Source organism: Rhipicephalus microplus, unplaced genomic scaffold, assembly GCF_043290135.1.
Source record: "Rhipicephalus microplus isolate Deutch F79 unplaced genomic scaffold, USDA_Rmic scaffold_26, whole genome shotgun sequence".
Classification (NCBI taxonomy): Eukaryota; Metazoa; Arthropoda; class Arachnida; order Ixodida; family Ixodidae; genus Rhipicephalus; species Rhipicephalus microplus.
In genome coordinates this window covers 8,137,404-8,153,339 of record NW_027464599.1, presented here as the reverse complement: position 1 = coordinate 8,153,339, position 15,936 = coordinate 8,137,404, and the positions used below count along the sequence as shown (strand labels likewise).

Genomic DNA, 15,936 nt, shown 5'->3' with positions numbered 1-15,936 from the left:
ACGACTGTCTCCGTGGCCCAATTGGCTAGCGCGATCCGCTGTTAACGTAAAGGTTGGAGGTTCGAGCCCACCAGGTGGTGGTGCGGCGCTTTTTTTTCTTTGGGCTGATAGCTCTGAAGAAATGTTCTGACGGTGATGAGCGTGGAGCAGGACTGTCTCCGTGGCGCCATTGGCTAGCGCGATCAGCTGTTAACCGAAAGGTTGGAGGTTCGAGCCCTACCGGGAGTGGTGTGTTGCTTTTTTTTCTTTGGGCTGATAGATTTAAAGATATGTTCTGATGGTGGTGAGAGTGAAGCAGGACTGTCTCCGTGGCGCAATTGGCTAGTGTGATCGGCTGTTAACAAAAATGTTTGAGGTTCGAGCCCACCCGGTGGTGGTGCGGCGCTTTTTTTCTTTGGGCTGATAGCTTTGAAGATATGTTCTGATGGTGGTGAGAGTAGAGCAGGACTGTCTCCGTGGCGCAATTGGCTAGCGCGATCGGCTGTTAACCGAAAGCTTGGAGTTTCGAGCCCACCCGGTAGCGGCGCGGCGCTTTTTTTCTTTGAGCTGATAGCTTTGAAGATATGTTCTGATGGAGGTGAGAGTGGAGCACGACTGTCTCCGTGGCGCAATTGGCTAGCGCGATCGGCTGTTAACAGAAAGGATGGAGGTTCGAGCCCACCCGGGGGTGGTGCGCCGCTTTTTTTCTTTTGGCTGATAGCTTTGAAGATATGTTCTGATGTTAGTGAGAGTGGAGCACGACTGTCTCCATGGCGCAATTGGCGAGCGCGATCGGCTGTTAACCGAAATGTTGGAGGTTCGAGCCCACCCGGTAGCGGCGCGGCGCTTTTTTTTCTTTGAGCTGATAGCTTTGAAGATATGTTCTGATGGTGGTGAGAGTGGAGCAGGACTGTCTCCGTGGCGCAATTGGCTAGCGCGATCAGCTGTTAACCGAAAGGTTGGAGTTTCGAGCCCACCCGGGGGTGGTGCGCCGCTTTTTTTCTTTGGGCTGATAGCTTTTAAGATATGTTCTGATGTTAGTGATAGTGGAGCACGACTGTCTCCATGGCGCAATTGGCGAGCGCGATCAGCTGTTAACCGAAAGGTTGGAGGTTCGAGCCCACCCGGTGGTAGTGCGGCGCTTTTTTTCTTTGGGCTGATAGCTTTGAAGATATGTTCTGATGGTGGTGAGAGTGGAGCTGGACTGTCTCCGTTGCGCAATTGGCTAGCGTGATCGGCTGTTAACCGAAAGCTTGGAGTTTCGAGCCCACTGGGGACGGTGTGTCGCTTTTTTTTGCGCTGACAGCTTTGAAGATATGTTCTGATGGTGGTGAAAGTGGAGCCTCAGTGTCTCCGTGGCGCAATTGGCTAGCGCCATCGGCTGTTAGACGAAAGGTTGGAGGTTCGAGCCCACCCAAAATGGTGCGGCGCTTTTTTTCTGTGGACTGATAGCTTTGAAGATATGTTCTGATGGTGGTGAGAGTATAACAGGACTGTCTCCGTGGCGCAATCGGCTAGCGCAATCGGCTGTTAACCGAGAGGTTGGAGGTTTGAGCCCACCCGGGGACGGTGTGTCGCTTTTTTTTCTTTTCGCTGATAGCTTTGAAGATATGTTCTGATGGTGGTGAGAGTGGAGCACGACTGTCTCCGTGGCGCAGTTGGCTAGCGCGATTTGCAGTTAACCGAAAAGTTGGAAGTTCGAGCCCACCCGGTGGTGGTGCGGCAGTTTTTTTCTTTGGGCTGATAGCTTTGAAGATATGTTCTGATGGTGGTGAGAGTATAGCAGGACTGCCTCCGTGGCGCAATTTGCTAGCGCGATCGGCTGTTAAGCGAAAGGTTGGAGGTTCGAGCCCTCCTGGGAGTGGTGTGTTGCTTTTTTCTTTGCGCTGATAACTTTAGAGACATGTTCTCATGGTGGTGAGATCTGAGCAAGACTGTCTCCGTGGCGCAATTGGCCAGCACGTTCGGCTGTTAACCGAAAAATTGGAGGTTTGAGCCCTCCCGGGAGTGGTGTGTTGCTTTTTTCTTTGCGCTGATAGCTTTGAAGATATGTTCTAATGGTGTTGAGAGTGGAGCACGACTGTCTCCGTGGCCCAATTGGGTAGCGCGATCTGCTGTTAACGTAAAGGTTGGAGGTTCGAGCCCACCAGGTGGTGGTGCGGCGCTTTTTTTTTGAGCTGGTAGCTCTGAAGAAATGTTCTGACGGTGGTGAGCGTGGAGCAGGACTGTCTCCGTGGCGCCATTGGCTAGCGCGATCAGCTGTTAACCGAAAGGTTGGAGGTTCGAGCCCTACCGGGAGTGGTGTGTTGCTTTTTTTTCTTTGGGCTGATAGATTTAAAGATATGTTCTGATGGTGGTGAGAGTGAAGCAGGACTGTCTCCGTGGCGCAATTGGCTAGTGCGATCGGCTGTTAACAAAAATGTTTGAGGTTCGAGCCCACCCGGTGGTGGTGCGGCGCTTTTTTTCTTTGGGCTGATAGCTTTGAAGATATGTTCTGATGGTGGTGAGAGTAGAGCAGGACTGTCTCCGTGGCGCAATTGGCTAGCGCGTACGGCTGTTAACCGAAAGCTTGGAGTTTCGAGCCCACCCGGTAGCGGCGCGGCGCTTTTTTTCTTTGAGCTGATAGCTTTGAAGATATGTTCTGATGGAGGTGAGAGTGGAGCACGACTGTCTCCGTGGCGCGATTGGCTAGCGCGATCGGCTGTTAACAGAAAGGATGGAGGTTCGAGCCCACCCGGGGGTGGTGCGCCGCTTTTTTTCTTTGGCTGATAGCTTTGAAGATATGTTCTGATGTTAGTGAGAGTGGAGCACGACTGTCTCCATGGCGCAATTGGCGAGCGCGTACGGCTGTTAACCGAAAGGTTGGAGGTTCGAGCCCACCTGGTAGCGGCGCGGCGCTTTTTTTTCTTTGAGCTGATAGCTTTGAAGATATGTTCTGATGGTGGTGAGAGTGGAGCAGGACTGTCTCCGTGGCGCAATTGGCTAGCGCGATCCGCTGTTAACGTAAAGGTTGGAGGTTCTAGCCCACCAGGTGGTGGTGCGGCGCTTTTTTTTTGAGCTGGTAGCTCTGAAGAAATGTTCTGACGGAGGTGAGCGTGGAGCACGACTGTCTCCGTGGCGCCATTGGCTAGCGCGATCGGCTGTTAACCGAAAGCTTGGAGTTTCGAGCCCACCCGGTAGCGGCGCGGCGCTTTTTTTTCTTTGAGCTGATAGCTTTGAAGATATGTTCTGATGGTGGTGAGAGTGGAGCACGACTGTCTCCGTGGCGCAATTGGCTAGCGCGATCGGCTGTTAACAGAAAGGATGGAGGTTCGAGCCCACCCGGGGGTGGTGCGCCGCTTTTTTTCTTTGGGCTTATAGCTTTGAAGATATGTTCTGATGTTAGTGAGAGTGGAGCACGACTGTCTCCATGGCGCAATTGGCGAGCGCGATCGGCTGTTAACCGAAAGGTTGGAGGTTCGAGCCCACCCGGTAGCGGCGCGGCGCTTTTTTTCTCTGAGCTGATAGCTTTGAAGATATGTTCTGATGGTGGTGAGAGTGGAGCAGGACTGTCTCCGTGGCGCAATTGGCTAGCGCGATCGGCTGTTAACCGAAAGGTTGGAGTTTCGAGCCCACTCGGGGACGGTGTGTCGCTTTTTTTTTTCTTTGCGCTGATAGCTTTGAAGATATGTTCTGATGGTGGTGAGAGTGGAGCACGACTGTCTCCGTGGCGCAATTGGCTAGCGCGATCGGCTGTTAACAGAAAGGATGGAGGTTCGAGAACACCCGGGGGTGGTGCGCCGCTTTTTTTCTTTGGGCTGATAGCTTTTAAGATATGTTCTGAGTTTAGTGAGAGTGGAGCACGACTGTCTCCATGGCGCAATTGCCGAGCGCGATCAGCTGTTAACCGAAAGGTTGGAGGTTCGAGCCCACCCGGTGGTAGTGCGGCGCTTTTTTTCTTTGGGCTGATAGCCTTGAAGATATGTTCTGATGGTGGTGAGAGTGGAGCTGGACTGTCTCCGTTGCGCAATTGGCTAGCGTGATCGGCTGTTAACCGAAAGCTTGGAGTTTCGAGCCCACTGGGGACGGTGTGTCGCTTTTTTTTTGCGCTGATAGCTTTGAAGATATGTTCTGATGGTGGTGAAAGTGGAGCCTCAGTGTCTCCGTGGCGCAATTGGCTAGCGCCATCGGCTGTTAGACAAAAGGTTGGAGGTTCGAGCCCACCCAAAGTGGTGCGGCGCTTTTTTTCTGTGGACTGATAGCTTTGAAGATATGTTCTGATGGTGGTGAGAGTATAGCAGGACTGTCTCCGTGGCGCAATCGGCTAGCGCGATCGGCTGTTAACCGAGAGGTTGGAGGTTTGAGCCCACCCGGGGACGGTGTGTCGCTTTTTTTTCTTTTCGCTGATAGCTTTGAAGATATGTTCTGATGGTGGTGAGAGTGGAGCACGACTGTCTCCGTGGCGCAGTTGGGTAGCGCGATCCGCTGTTAACGTAAAGGTTGGAGGTTCTAGCCCACCAGGTGGTGGTGCGGCGCTTTTTTTTGAGCTGGTAGCTCTGAAGAAATGTTGTGACGGTGGTGAGAGTGGAGCACGACTGTCTGCGTGGCGCCATTGGCTAGCGCTATCGGCTGTTAGACGAAAGGTTCGATGTTCGAGCCAACCCGGAGTGGTGCGGCGCTTTTTTTCTTTGGACTGATAGCTTTGAAGATATGTTCTGATGGCGGTGAGAGTATAGCAGGACTGTCTCCGTGGCGCGATTGGCTAGCGCGATCGGCTGTTAACCGAGAGGTTGGAGGTTTGAGCCCACCCGGCGACGGTGTGTCGTTTTTTTTTCTTTTCGCTGATAGCTTTGAAGATATGTTCTCATGGTGGTGAGAGTGGAGCACGACTGTCTCTGTGGCGCCATTGGCTAGCGCGATCGGCTGTTAACCGAAAGGTTGGAGGTTCGAGCACACCCGGTGGTGGTGCTGGCTTTTTTCTATGGGCTGATAGCTTTGAAGATATGTTCTGATGGTGGTGAGAGTGAAGCAGGACTGTCTCCGTGGCGCAATTGGCTAGCGCGGTCGACTGTTAACCGAAAGGTTGGAGGTTCGAGCCCACCCGGTAGTGGTGCGGCGCTTTTTTTTCTTTGAGCTGATAGCTTTGAAGATATGTTCTGATGGTGGTGAGTGTAGAGCAGGACTGTCTCCGTGGCGCAATTGACTAGCGCGATCGGCTCTTAACAAAAATGTTTGAGGTTCGAGCCCACCCGGTGGTGGTGCGGCGCTTTTTTTCTTTGGGCTGATAGCTTTGAAGATATGTTCTGATGGTGGTGAGAGTAGAGCAGGACTGTCTCCGTGGCGCAATTGGCTAGCGCGATCGGCTGTTAACCGAAAGCTTGGAGTTTCGAGCCCACCCGGTAGCGGCGCGGCGCTTTTTTTTCTTTGAGCTGATAGCTTTGAAGATATGTTCTGATGGTGGTGAGAGTGGAGCACGACTGTCTCCGTGGCGCAATTGGCTAGCGCGATCGGCTGTTAACAGAAAGGATGGAGGTTCGAGCCCACTCGGGGGTGGTGCGCCGCTTTTTTTCTTTGGGCTGATAGCTTTGAAGATATGTTCTGATGTTAGTGAGAGTGGAGCACGACTGTCTCCATGGCGCAATTGGCGAGCGCGATCGGCTGTTAACCGAAAGGTTGGAGGTTCGAGCCCACCCGGTAGCGGCGCGCCGCTTTTTTTCTTTGAGCTGATAGCTTTGAAGATATGTTCTGATGGTGGTGAGAGTGGAGCAGGACTGTCTCCGTGGCGCAATTGGCTAGCGCGATCGGCTGTTAACCGAAAGGTTGGAGTTTCGAGCCCACTCGGGGATGGTGTGTCGCTTTTTTTTTCTTTGCGCTGATAGCTTTGAAGATATGTTCTGATGGTGGTGAGAGTGGAGCACGACTGTCTCCGTGGCGCAATTGGCTAGCGCGATCGGCTGTTAACAGAAAGGATGGAGGTTCGAGCCCACCCGGGGGTGGTGCGCCGCTTTTTTTCTTTGGGCTGATAGCTTTTAAGATATGTTCTGAGTTTAGTGAGAGTGGAGCACGACTGTCTCCATGGCGCAATTGCCGAGCGCGATCAGCTGTTAACCGAAAGGTTGGAGGTTCGAGCCCACCCGGTGGTAGTGCGGCGCTTTTTTTCTTTGGGCTGATAGCCTTGAAGATATGTTCTGATGGTGGTGAGATTGTAGCTGGACTGTCTCCGTTGCGCAATTGGCTAGCGTGATCGGCTGTTAACCGAAAGCTTGGAGTTTCGAGCCCACTGGGGACGGTGTGTCGCTTTTTTTTTGCGCTGATAGCTTTGAAGATATGTTCTGATGGTGGTGAAAGTGGAGCCTCAGTGTCTCCGTGGCGCAATTGGCTAGCGCCATCGGCTGTTCGACGAAAGGTTGGAGGTTCGAGCCCACCCAAAGTGGTGCGGCGCTTTTTTTCTGTGGACTGATAGCTTTGAAGATATGTTCTGATGGTGGTGAGAGTATAGCAGGACTGTCTCCGTGGCGCAATCGGCTAGCGCGATCGGCTGTTAACCGAGAGGTTGGAGGTTTGAGCCCACCCGGGGACGGTGTGTCGCTTTTTTTTTCTTTTCGCTGATAGCTTTGAAGATATGTTCTGATGGTGGTGAGAGTGGAGCACGACTGTCTCCGTGGCGCAGTTGGCTAGCGCGATTTGCATTTAACCGAAAAGGTAGAAGTTCGAGCCCACCCGGTGGTGGTGCGGCAGTTTTTTTTCTTTGGGCTGATAGCTTTGAAGATATGTTCTGATGGTGGTGAGATTATAGCAGGACTGCCTCCGTGGCGCAATTTGCTAGCGCGATCGGCTGTTAAGCGAAAGGTTGGAGGTTCGAGCCCTCCTGGGAGTGGTGTGTTGCTTTTTTCTTTGCGCTGATAACTTTAGAGACATGTTCTCATGGTGGTGAGATCTGAGCAAGACTGTCTCCGTGGCGCAATTGGCCAGCACGTTCGGCTGTTAACCGAAAAATTGGAGGTTTGAGCCCTCCCGGGAGTGGTGTGTTGCTTTTTTCTTTGCGCTGATAGCTTTGAAGATATGTTCTAATGGTGTTGAGAGTGGAGCACGACTGTCTCCGTGGCCCAATTGGGTAGCGCGATCCGCTGTTAACGTAAAGGTTGGAGGTTCTAGCCCACCAGGTGGTGGTGCGGCGCTTTTTTTTTTGAGCTGGTAGCTCTGAAGAAATGTTCTGACGGTGGTGAGCGTGGAGCACGACTGTCTCCGTGGCGCCATTGGCTAGCGCGATCGGCTGTTAACCGAAAGGTTGGAGGTTCGAGCACACCCGGTGGTGGTGCGGCGCTTTTTTTTCTTTGGGCTGATAGCTCCGAAGAAATGTTGTGACGGTGGTGAGAGTGGAGCACGACTGTCTCCGTGGCGCCATTGGCTAGCGCTATCGGCTGTTAGACGAAAGGTTCGATGTTCGAGCCCACCCGGAGTGGTGCGGCGCTTTTTTTCTTTGGACTGATAGCTTTGAAGATATGTTCTGATGGTGGTGAGAGTATAGCAGGACTGTCTCCGTGGCGCGATTGGCTAGCGCGATCGGCTGTTAACCGAGAGGTTGGAGGTTTGAGCCCACCCGGCGACGGTGTGTCGCTTTTTTTTTCTTTTCGCTGATAGCTTTGAAGATATGTTCTCATGGTGGTGAGAGTGGAGCACGACTGTCTCTGTGGCGCCATTGGCTAGCGCGATCGGCTGTTAACCGAAAGGTTGGAGGTTCGAGCCCACCCGGTAGTTTTGCGGCGCTTTTTTTTCTTTGAGCTGATAGCTTTTAAGATATGTTCTGATGGTGGTGAGAGTAGAGCAGGACTGTCTCCGTGGCGCAATTGGCTAGTGCGATCGGCTGTTAACAAAAATGTTTGAGGTTCGAGCCCACCCGGTGGTGGTGCGGCGCTTTTTTTCTTTGGGCTGATAGCTTTGAAGATATGTTCTGATGGTGGTGAGAGTAGAGCAGGACTGTCTCCGTGGCGCAATTGGCTAGCGCGATCGGCTGTTAACCGAAAGCTTGGAGTTTCGAGCCCACCCGGTAGCGGCGCGGCGCTTTTTTTTCTTTGAGCTGATAGCTTTGAAGATATAACTTTGAGCTGATAGCTTTTCAGAGGGCACGGCACTTGGCTGGCGAACAAGATGTCTAAAACACCGTTGCTGCTATTGCAGATGCTGCCATGGTTTATCGTCGGAATGCCTGTGGACGACGACGGAGGCTGCTTTTTCTTCGTCGATGCGCAGCGTTGCGAAAATGGAAGCTTGGAGTGCGCACTTTCTGGACTTGCTGCCACGGGTGTGACGTCACCAGCGACCAGTCTTAAAAAGGGACAACGCGAGAACATCGGCTTCAGAGGGCACGGCACTTGGCTGGCGAACAAGATGTCTAAAACACCGTTGCTGCTATTGCAGATGCTGCCATGGTTTATCGTCGGAATGCCTGTGGACGACGACGGAGGCTGCTTTTTCTTCGTCGATGCGCAGCGTTGCGAAAATGGAAGCTTGGAGTGCGCACTTTCTGGACTTGCTGCCACGGGTGTGACGTCACCAGCGACCAGTCTTAAAAAGGGACAACGCGAGAACATCGGCTTCAGAGGGCACGGCACTTGGCTGGCGAACAAGATGTCTAAAACACCGTTGCTGCTATTGCAGATGCTGCCATGGTTTATCGTCGGAATGCCTGTGGACGACGACGGAGGCTGCTTTTTCTTCGTCGATGCGCAGCGTTGCGAAAATGGAAGCTTGGAGTGCGCACTTTCTGGACTTGCTGCCACGGGTGTGACGTCACCAGCGACCTGTCTTAAAAAGGGACAACGCGAGAACATCGGCTTCAGAGGGCACGGCACTTGGCTGGCGAACAAGATGTCTAAAACACCGTTGCTGCTATTGCAGGTTAGTTACAGCTCTACGTATCGCAGTGATAATAGATACTTGTTAGTGCTGCCGTGCCCTCGTAGATGTTGTGCTATTTTGAACGATTGCTGGTCAGTACTGTTACTGCTGATGGCTGGTGATGTTGAGGAAAATCCAGGCCCAAAGACTGCTGACATTTTGCAGGAAATTCTCGAAAAACAAAATGCTTTGGAATGCAAGGTAGACGACATCAGGAAAGAAATTGCAGAAGTGAATGCTAAAACAGATAAGATACAGGGTGTAATATCCATGTTTGATGAAATGAAAGATAGAATGGATAAACTGGAGGCCATCGTTCGGGAGCAAAATGACAAGTTAATTGATTACGAAAATAGAAGCAGACGAAATAATCTCTTGGTGTTTGGCCTTCCTGAGAGCGCGAACGAGTCTGCGCAAGTGTTAAAAAGACGCATTGTGAATGACATTTTTTCTAAAGTTCTTCGCATAGAAGTTACTACAGTGGAAAGAATTCACCGGATCGGAAAAGTAAATCGTGATAGACCAAGGCCCGTGATCCTGAAATTTTACGACAGCAAGGAAAAGGATACTATCTTTAAAAGCTGCGCAAAACTAAAGGGAACTTCGATCAGAATAAGCAACGACTATGCGAAGGAAACAGTGCAGATACGAAAGAAGTTATGGCAAAGCGCTGCCTTGGATAGGGAGGCGGGTGCGAAAGTAGTTCTCGTACACGATAAACTCAGGATAAACGATGACATATACGCATGGGATGACGTCAGAGGCGAGCGCTATTTGCACTCGGGCAAACGTGGTACTGTTACAACGAAGCGAAGTGAGCGCGTCGTATTAACTGAGGCAAACGGATCTGATAGCCCAGGCAGCTCATTTGAGGCACCAAAAAAATAGCTAAGATTGCTCTCGTTCAATGCTCGCAGTATAGTGAACAAGACTACGCACCTTGAGTACTTATTGCTTTCCCACGATCCTCACATAACCACGATAACAGAAACGTGGTTGCATGAAAATATACCGAATGATTGTGTTGTACCTCCCAGTTACAGCATATTTAGAAAAGACAGAGACTCACGTGGAGGTGGGGTGTGTATAATCATTAAAGGTTCTCTTAATGCTTCGTTGATTGATTGCGAAGTACCAGGAACTCTCTGGTGTAGAATAACATGTGAAAGCACCGTTTTCCTTATTGGAGTTGTATATCGGCCACCCTCAAGCTCCCCTGAGTTTCTGAAATCCTTGAACAAGTTTTTATGTGCCCATGTAAATGAGAACACTAGGTTGATATTGACTGGGGATTTTAATATTCCACATATAAACTGGAAGAATTTTTCGTACAGTGGTGGGGAGCCAGTAAACGCAGAAAAAATGCTAGAAATTATGTTTACCTACAATTTGAAACAAATAGTGCTTGAAGATACCAGAATTACGCCGACGTCAAGGTCGATACTAGACTTGGTGTTCCTATCAAATAAATTAAATGATTACAAGGTGATGGTGCAAGATGGTATATCGGATCACAGGATGATCTGTCTTGATCTGCCTGTTCGAGCATTGAGACATGTGAAGAGCTATGTGCCAGTAAAAGTTAAAGACTATGCTAGGGCTGACGATACATCGATTCTTGACTATTTGGAGATCCAATTGGATAATTTCGAGAGCATCTCGGGTTTAAAATCAGTAGAAGAGCTATGGCAAGAATTCAAATGTATTATATGTTACTGCATAGCCAAATATGTTCCATCACGCGTTAAAAAAACGAAACAGAGAAGTCCTTGGATCACCCGAGATATAATTCATATGAAGAGGAAACTTAAGAGGCTGCGTAAGGGGAGCACGTCGCCAGTGGTTCTGAGAAATTTAAAAACTGAACTCAGGCGTACCTTGGCCACATCTAAACAAACATTTTTTGAAAAAAACCTCAGTGAGTTCCTCAGGTCTTCACCTCAGAAATTTTGGCGGTATTTTAGCGACAGGAAAGAAACAGCTGATGAAATTCATGTTGGTAGTAACATTATAAGAAAAAAAGATGAGATAGCAAACCATTTCAACAACTTTTTTCAGTCTGTATTTAACCCACTGGAAACTACAGCGAGTACGGAAGAAGCCTTAAGAATTCTTCCCACTGTTCCAATGGAAACACTCGAAATAGCTAGGGAAGGCGTATTTCAACAATTACTCAAATTGGACACGAAAAAATCGAGCGGTCCCGACGGTATACCAACTGTATTCCTCAAACGATATGCAGAATGGATGTCACATTATCTGACTATCATCTTTCAAAAAACATATACAATGCACTCACTGCCACAAGATTGGCGCACCGCATTCGTCATTCCTGTATTTAAAGGAGGCAACCGAAAACAGGCTACAAATTACCGTCCAGTGTCACTTACTTCAGTTACCTGCAAACTGTTCGAACATATAATAGCAAAACATATACTCAGGTTCCTAGATCAGAACACTTTGCTGTATCCTTATCAACATGGCTTCAGGACCGGGTTATCAGCCGTGACACAGTTAATAGAAACAATCCATGATTTTGCGGCTGCTGTAGATATAAGACAACAGGTTGATGTGGTTTGCGTGGATTTTGCGAAGGCGTTCGATAAAGTACCCCATGTCCAATTAATCTTCAAATTACGTAATGCAGGAATAAATGAGCTCGTAATAAAATGGATTGAAGCATATTTAACAAACCGTACGCAGGTAGTAAAACTGGATGGTTATGTATCAGATCCTTTAGCTGTACTTTCAGGGGTGCCCCAAGGCTCAGTATTGGGACCACTATTGTTTCTCCTCTATATCAATGACATCAGTAGTGTGGCGGCAGAAGAGGGTGTCCAAGTTAAACTTTTTGCAGACGACTGCCTAATCTACGCCACAATTACCAAGTTAGATGACCAATTGAAAGTTCAGAATTGTTTGAAAAAGTTAGATAATTGGTGTAGGAAATGGAAAATGTCAATAAATTATTCTAAATCTACATATACACACATCAGTAAAAGGAAAACTATCCATTCCTTTCCGTACAGCATTGGTGGACACTTGTTGGTGCATGCGCAACAGTTCAAGTATCTCGGGGTAACAATTACGCGAAAAGTGTCATGGACTGAACATATAGATAACGTTTGCACGATAGCCTATCAAAAGTTGTACATATTGAGGAAAAAACTGGAACATGCATCGCGTGACGTAAAACATATTGCATACACCACCTTCATTAGAACGATACTAGAATACTCAGCCGTTGTTTGGAGTCCCCATCAAGCGACCCTTAAGAAGAAGCTGGAAAGAATACAAAGACTGGCGGCGCGTTTTATTTGTTCAACATACCGAAGAAAGGAATCGGTCACGCTGATGTTACAGAGATGCAACTTAGATACTCTTGAACTGCGGAGAAAAAAATATAGGCTGAAGGTATTCTTCCAAATAATTCACGAGCAACTTAAGATTGATAAGTTCAAATATTTACACCCCCCAGGCAAAATAAATCCCCGAACTAACCACGATTGCGTCATAAAACCATATCAAACAAATACTGACATGTTTCGATATTCTTTCTTCCCGGATGTCGTAGAAATGTGGAACAAACTACCAAACGCAATTGTTGTTTTAAACAATGTCACCGACTTCGAAAATGCTGTAGAGGCACACTTACGAGATTGTTGAGTTTGATGTAAGCGACCTCATGTCCATTATTTTGGAATATGTCAGTGAATTTTGAATTGTTATTTTGTATTCTGAATTGTATTAATGAAATACCTGTTTTCATTGTGAAGTGCCGAGTGTTACGCAACTTTATGTACCTTGTACATTTTTTATGTATGTAATTGTATTGTCCTCTCTGTTATGACCCTCTTGGAGGGTTGACAGTATTATTAAATAAATAATAATATGTTCTGATGGTGGTGAGAGTGGAGCACGACTGTCTCCGTGGCGCAATTGGCTAGCGCGATCGGCTGTTAACAGAAAGGATGGAGGTTCGAGCCCACCCGGGGGTGGTTGCCGCTTTTTTTCTTTGGGCTGATAGCTTTGAAGATATGTTCTGATGTTAGTGAGAGTGGAGCACGACTGTCTCCATGGCGCAATTGGCGAGCGCGATCGGCTGTTAACCGAAAGGTTGGAGGTTCGAACCCACCCGGTAGCGGCGCGGCGCTTTTTTTCTTTGAGCTGATAGCTTTGAAGATATGTTCTGATGGTGGTGAGAGTGGAGCAGGACTGTCTCCGTGGCGCAATTGGCTAGCGCGATCGGCTGTTAACCGAAAGGTTGGAGTTTCGAGCCCACTCGGGGACGGTGTGTCGCTTTTTTTTTCTTTGCGCTGATAGCTTTGAAGATATGTTCTGATGGTGGTGAGAGTGGAGCACGACTGTCTCCGTGGCGCAATTGGCTAGCGCGATCGGCTGTTAACAGAAAGGATGGAGGTTCGAGCCCACCCGGAGGTGGTGCGCCGCTTTTTTTCTTTGGGCTGATAGCTTTTAAGATATGTTCTGAGTTTAGTGAGAGTGGAGCACGACTGTCTCCATGGCGCAATTGTCGAGCGCGATCAGCTGTTAACCTAAAGGTTGGAGGTTCGAGCCCACCCGGTGGTAGTGCGGCGCTTTTTTTCTTTGGGCTGATAGCCTTGAAGATATGTTCTGATGGTGGTGAGAGTGGAGCTGGACTGTCTCCGTTGCGCAATTGGCTAGCGTGATCGGCTGTTAACCGAAAGCTTGGAGTTTCGAGCCCACTGGGGACGGTGTGTCGCTTTTTTTTTGCGCTGATAGCTTTGAAGATATGTTCTGATGGTGGTGAAAGTGGAGCCTCAGTGTCTCCGTGGCGCAATTGGCTAGCGCCATCGGCTGTTAGACGAAAGGTTGGAGGTTCGAGCCCACCCAAAGTGGTGCGGCGCTTTTTTTCTGTGGACTGATAGCTTTGAAGATATGTTCTGATGGTGGTGAGAGTATAGCAGGACTGTCTCCGTGGCGCAATCGGCTAGCGCGATCGGCTGTTAACCGAGAGGTTGGAGGTTTGAGCCCACCCGGGGACGGTGTGTCGCTTTTTTTTCTTTTCGCTGATAGCTTTGAAGATATGTTCTGATGGTGGTGAGAGTGGAGCACGACTGTCTCCGTGGCGCAGTTGGGTAGCGCGATCCGCTGTTAACGTAAAGGTTGGAGGTTCTAGCCCACCAGGTGGTGGTGCGGCGCTTTTTTTTTTGAGCTGGTAGCTCTGAAGAAATGTTGTGACGGTGGCGAGAGTGGAGCACGACTGTCTCCGTGGCGCCATCGGCTAGCGCTATCGGCTGTTAGACGAAAGGTTCGATGTTCGAGCCAACCCGGAGTGGTGCGGCGCTTTTTTTCTTTGGACTGATAGCTTTGAAGATATGTTCTGATGGTGGTGAGAGTATAGCAGGACTGTCTCCGTGGCGCGATTGGCTAGCGCGATCGGCTGTTAACCGAGAGGTTGGAGGTTTGAGCCCACCCGGCGACGGTGTGTCGCTTTTTTTTTCTTTTCGCTGATAGCTTTGAAGATATGTTCTCATGGTGGTGAGAGTGGAGCACGACTGTCTCTGTGGCGCCATTGGCTAGCGCGATCGGCTGTTAACCGAAAGGTTGGAGGTTCGAGCACACCCGGTGGTGGTGCTGGCTTTTTTCTATGGGCTGATAGCTTTGAAGATATGTTCTGATGGTGGTGAGAGTGAAGCAGGACTGTCTCCGTGGCGCAATTGGCTAGTGCGGTCGACTGTTAACCGAAAGGTTGGAGGTTCGAGCCCACCCGGTAGTGGTGCGGCGCTTTTTTTTCTTTGAGCTGATAGCTTTGAAGATATGTTCTGATGGTGGTGAGAGTAGAGCAGGACTGTCTCCGTGGCGCAATTGGCTAGCGCGATCGGCTGTTAACCGAAAGCTTGGAGTTTCGAGCCCACCCGGTAGCGGCGCGGCGCTTTTTTTTCTTTGAGCTGATAGCTTTGAAGATATGTTCTGATGGTGGTGAGAGTGGAGCACGACTGTCTCCGTGGCGCAATTGGCTAGCGCGATCGGCTGTTAACAGAAAGGATGGAGGTTCGAGCCCACCCGGGGGTGGTGCGCCGCTTTTTTTCTTTGGGCTGATAGCTTTGAAGATATGTTCTGATGTTAGTGAGAGTGGAGCACGACTGTCTCCATGGCGCAATTGGCGAGCGCGATCGGCTGTTAACCGAAAGGTTGGAGGTTCGAGCCCACCCGGTAGCGGCGCGGCGCTTTTTTTCTTTGAGCTGATAGCTTTGAAGATATGTTCTGATGGTGGTGAGAGTGGAGCAGGACTGTCTCCGTGGCGCAATTGGCTAGCGCGATCGGCTGTTAATCAAAAGGTTGGAGTTTCGAGCCCACTCGGGGATGGTGTGTCGCTTTTTTTTTTCTTTGCGCTGATAGCTTTGAAGATATGTTCTGATGGTGGTGAGAGTGGAGCACGACTGTCTCCGTGGCGCAATTGGCTAGCGCGATCGGCTGTTAACAGAAAGGATGGAGGTTCGAGCTCACCCGGGGGTGGTGCGCCGCTTTTTTTCTTTGGGCTGATAGCTTTTAAGATATGTTCTGAGTTTAGTGAGAGTGGAGCACGACTGTCTCCATGGCGCAATTGCCGAGCGCGATCAGCTGTTAACCGAAAGGTTGGAGGTTCGAGCCCACCCGGTGGTAGTGCGGCGCTTTTTTTCTTTGGGCTGATAGCCTTGAAGATATGTTCTGATGGTGGTGAGATTGGAGCTGGACTGTCTCCGTTGCGCAATTGGCTAGCGTGATCGGCTGTTAACCGAAAGCTTGGAGTTTCGAGCCCACTGGGGACGGTGTGTCGCTTTTTTTGCGCTGATAGCTTTGAAGATATGTTCTGATGGTGGTGAAAGTGGAGCCTCAGTGTCTCCGTGGCGCAATTGGCTAGCGCCATCGGCTGTTAGACGAAAGGTTGGAGGTTCGAGCCCACCCAAAGTGGTGCGGCGCTTTTTTTCTGTGGACTGATAGCTTTGAAGATATGTTCTGATGGTGGTGAGAGTATAGCAGGACTGTCTCCGTGGCGCAATCGGCTAGCGCGATCGGCTGTTAACCGAGAGGTTGGAGGTTTGAGCCCACCCGGGGACG

At 49.8% G+C, this 15,936-nt stretch overlaps 5 non-coding genes across 5 annotated transcripts; all 5 read left to right on the top strand.

The window, feature by feature from the left end:
* Positions 1-1,474: 1,474 nt before the first annotated feature.
* Positions 1,475-1,548, top strand: TRNAN-GUU (transfer RNA asparagine (anticodon GUU)). The gene has a single exon. It is a non-coding gene; the product is annotated as a tRNA-Asn (tRNA).
* Positions 1,549-4,263: 2,715 nt separating this feature from the next.
* TRNAN-GUU (transfer RNA asparagine (anticodon GUU)) lies at positions 4,264-4,337 on the top strand. Its single transcript has one exon. It is a non-coding gene; the product is annotated as a tRNA-Asn (tRNA).
* A 2,127-nt stretch (positions 4,338-6,464) lies between these two features.
* Positions 6,465-6,538, top strand: TRNAN-GUU (transfer RNA asparagine (anticodon GUU)). Its single transcript has one exon. It is a non-coding gene; the product is annotated as a tRNA-Asn (tRNA).
* A 7,268-nt stretch (positions 6,539-13,806) lies between these two features.
* Positions 13,807-13,880, top strand: TRNAN-GUU (transfer RNA asparagine (anticodon GUU)). The gene has a single exon. It is a non-coding gene; the product is annotated as a tRNA-Asn (tRNA).
* A 1,982-nt stretch (positions 13,881-15,862) lies between these two features.
* Positions 15,863-15,936, top strand: TRNAN-GUU (transfer RNA asparagine (anticodon GUU)). Its single transcript has one exon. It is a non-coding gene; the product is annotated as a tRNA-Asn (tRNA).